Genomic DNA, 4253 nt, shown 5'->3' on the forward strand with positions numbered 1-4253 from the left:
TCTTCTTCTTCATTGTCTTCCATCATAACCCCTCTTTCTCCGTGCTTGGTCCAAACATTATAGTGGGGCATAAAACCGGACTTAAACAGGTGGACGTGAATGGTTCTTGACGTAGAGTAATTGTGATCATTCTTACAGACTAAACATGGACAAGGCATAAAACCATCCGCCCGCTTGTTCGCCTCAGCCGCAAGCAGAAAAGTTTGCACGCCATTAATGAACTCGGGAGAGCATCGGTCATCGTATATCCATTGTCGACTCATCTTCATTACACAACACCGAAAAGACCAAATTAATACAAGTTCATACAAGACTTAAATGCAACAAACAAATAACTCTCTAACTAAAGAATTTAAATGCAACAACAAATGCGATCAAGATCGCAACTAAGGTAACAATTGATCCAACAGCATAATGATACCAAGCCTCACTATCAATGGCATATTTTCTAATCTTTCTAATCTTCAAGCGCATTTTCTCCATCTTGATCTTGTGATCATCGACGACATCGGCAACATGCAACTCCAATTCCATCTTCTCCCCCTCAATTCTTTTCAATTTTTCTTTCAAATACTCGTTTTGTCTTTCAACTAAATTTAACCTCTCGACAATACGGTCGGTTGGAATTTCCGGTTCACAAACCTCCTAGACAAAAATATCTATGTCAACTTGATGGGCATAATTTGTCACAAACATGAAATGCAACAACTAGTTTTAAAAGAGAATACACCACATCCGAATCATAACAAGGATGAGGGCCGACGGGACGGATATCAAAACCATGGCACTATGTATAACAAACAACGTACGGGTAAGATAATTATATGAGTAACTATATATCCAAATCACACAAACATCAATTTGGTAATGTAAAACATTCATGAACAAGAGGCTCACCACAAGGTGGTGCCGGCGACGGAACGGTGCGGGCGATCGACTGTGGTTACGACGGAGATTTAGAAGGCACTAAGTAAACCACACCTACATATGCAAACTAAGTGTTATTTTTGACCTCAAATTGCATATAAATTAAATACTAGCACATATATTTCCTCCCAAATTACTAAACTCATAAATTAATCACTATACAAAGCATTGCAAGAGCTAATCTAGCAACGAGAGATGAAAGGACAAAGTTGCTAACCTTTGTGATCATTTGAATGGATGGGGGCCTTCAAATCTTGACAAATTTTGGGCAAAATGTGTGATGAGCTCGAGAGGAAGAGGGGAAGAATAGAGAGGAGAGGGGAAAGGGGAAGAACAGAGCGAGCTCGGGTGGACGAAGGGTTTATGTAGGACGACCTTTAGCACCGGTTCGTGCCACGAACCGGTACTAAAGGTGCTGGAGGGGCCCCGGACTGACAACATCCTGCCACCACTCACTTTAGTACCGGTCCGTGGCACGAACCGGTGCTAAAGGTCGGCCACGAACCGGTACTAATGAAAGCGGCCGGCTAGCCGTTGGAACCGGCACTAATGCACACATTAGTGCCGGCTCAAAAGCAAACCTGCACTAATGTGCTTGACATTTGACCTTTTTTCTACTAGTGATGGTTGGCTTTTACTCGGTTCGGCGAAATTTAATCTTTGTTCATCTTTGGCTTTCTCTCCGCAAGGCCATGCACAGTTAGAGCCATGCGTGATGATGATGATGATGTGTTGTAGCCGAACAAACAAATTGATTTGCTATTGTTGGAAGTAGAGATGGCAAATTATATATACATTATTATGAAAGAATTTGGTTGCATGTGAAATTTGTTCCGTTTTCCTTTCCTTTTCACACGACGAAACAGGCATGTTCAACAACTTGGCGCAAAATCTCAATTCAGTATGCTACAGAATCAGTAGCTTTGAATCTGAAGAAAGCTGGTTCAGATTTCTCTATGCCATCGGGTTGCATGTGGAGTAAAAAAGTGACCGTGTTCAGACTTGCTCAATTTCACCTGATATTTCAGATGGAGATGTGACGACCCAAGTAGTCACAGAGTGTTTCATCATCACATGGTCTTCTGGTGGGGTGAGAGAGGCTCGAACTCTCGACCACAGGATCACTCGTTGTTAGCTACTTAGCTATGAGACCTATGCGCTAGCCAACTGCGCCACCACCCCTTTGCTGGATTAGCGGAGAAATAATGTCTCTTCATAACAATTCCGTTGGTTCTTGCATGACTAAAAAGGCCCCCATGTCGCTTAACCTAGGCGGCACGGGCGGCGATCCCATCTACACCTCCTCGGCGTCTGCTCTTTCCCCTCGCCGCCGCCGGAGGTCATCGCCGGGCGAAGCCCGTAAGGTGGTGGTGGCAGCGGGGCCTTTCCCTATATGCTCTCGCGGCAAGACAGGCGTAGGCGGCTTCCCATGCGGCGGTTGACGGCGCCGCCTGCGCGCGTCGGATCTTCATGCCGGTGCATGCGGCGTCCACATCCATCCAGATCGGGGCCATGCAGGACTATTTGCGATCCAGGTGTGTGCCATCAAGTACTCTAGGATATTAAGATCCAGGTCAATGGCGCCTACTTCCCGGGGCTCTTTTTTCTGGATGTGATACGCACTACACCAGGCACTAGGAGGGCTACTTCGATCCACATGATTCGGTTCGATCGACAGGCCACCAGTGCTTGGAAGGTGGTGCGCCCCGTGCTACGGCCATCTGCACCCATGCGTGTTGCGTTCGCCTCCCGATCCGGCAGGGTTGGCCGCTATCTGCGGTGCCTACCATGGCGCGCGTGACGGGCTCGTCGGGCTGCGGAGGGATTCGTCTGCCTCGGCTTGGCCAGTGGATCTGGTCTCTACTCTCTCCGGCCAGCTGGACCACATATTCGGTGTGGTGCGTGTGCTGGGCTACTACGCACGAGGTGGGCGGCGGGCTTGGCGTGAAAGTAATCCTCTTTGATCTGGCCATCGGCGAGTTCCGGACTTCTCCTTCGAAGGAAAACAAGGATTGGCGTATATGATGCTTTTTGGACACCTTGATTGGATAGGGGCTAGTCGTGTGCACCCGCAACATCAGCATAACCAGCTTCACCGGGTATCACGAAGCTCTGTTTTTGTCGACACCTTGAAACATGTCTGCATCAAGATTTTCAAGGGTTCAACACATGCGGAGAATGTCATCATGGCGTGGTTGGAGGACCTACAAATGGCGAAGGCGAGGTCTTGGATGCGATGAGGACTTTGCTTGGCTTGCGGGATATGTTCCCGTCCAGACCGGACATGAGTTTTTGTGAGCATAGTGGTACGTGACTTGCAGTAGTAGCTGACGGTGTCCTAGACTAGGGGGTACTCACCACGTCATCTCCTGACCAGCTGGATCGGGCCGAGGACCCTCATGGCGGTTCACTCATGGGCTACTTCGGGCAGCCCATGCTGAATACACGGAGGATTCCACAAGACTTGGCACACAAGACAAGGACTACTCCTCTAAACCCTAGGCCTACGGTGCATATATGAACCGAGGCCAGGCTAGTCAATGGACAATCTCATATTCACTACTATAATCTCCTGGTAGATACATGTACTCTGTACTACACCCATATGAATACAATCAAAAGCAGCATGTAGGGTATTATCTCTTCGAGAGAGCCCGAAGCTGGGTAAAATCCCATGTCCATGTTACCATCGCTCCAAGACGCCTAGCTTAGGACCCCTACTATGAGATACGCCAGATATAGAACCGACATTGGTGCTTTTATTGAGAGCCTGCTAGGTGTCGTCACGGATCGACGGCGTAAATCAGGTGTTATGATTTCAATTCAATCTATTCCACGTATATCATATTTCTTTTTCAATTATTGTCTGTGCTCTTGTGCTATGTTTTTTGCAGACCAGTTTTGATCTCGAACGCTGCCGGGCAATCGAAATATGCGTCTTGCAGCGGCCGCCCGGCCTGCCTAAAGATCAGGCAGACGTGGTACACTACGGGAAGTCAAATCAAGACATATCATAACGCTGTTCCAAGGAGAAGCGGCGGCCTGGCACTAATTGTTAGATCAACCCAATCATGGGGCAGCGCACTAGGAGTATGCTATTCTAATCTGACTATCTCTCACGTTGAGGCTCCAGAGCACTTCGGTGCAGCCTCTTTTATTCCCTTAGCGTGAGACGCATCCATAGAAATCTACTAGCAGACGATCTTGCCTGACGTATGCTGTGCTGGGTCGGGCAAGCGCATGCTGAGTCGAGGACACTCCGGCTGGGGCAGCGGCCATCCAGGGAGTTCTTTTCTTTTTCCTTTGTTTAATTCTATTCTTTGTGC

The 4253-nt window shown here is 47.9% G+C and overlaps 1 non-coding gene across 1 annotated transcript; it reads right to left on the bottom strand.

Annotated features, from left to right (window-relative positions):
• Nucleotides 1–2013: 2013 nt before the first annotated feature.
• Nucleotides 2014–2109, bottom strand: TRNAM-CAU (transfer RNA methionine (anticodon CAU)). Its single transcript has 2 exons — nucleotides 2072–2109; nucleotides 2014–2049 (listed from the first exon to the last, which is right to left on the bottom strand). It is a non-coding gene; the product is annotated as a tRNA-Met (tRNA).
• Between the last annotated feature and the right edge of the window lie 2144 nt (nucleotides 2110–4253).

The sequence above is a fragment of the Aegilops tauschii genome, chromosome 6 (genome assembly GCF_002575655.3).
Source record: "Aegilops tauschii subsp. strangulata cultivar AL8/78 chromosome 6, Aet v6.0, whole genome shotgun sequence".
NCBI lineage: Eukaryota > Viridiplantae > Streptophyta > Magnoliopsida > Poales > Poaceae > Aegilops > Aegilops tauschii.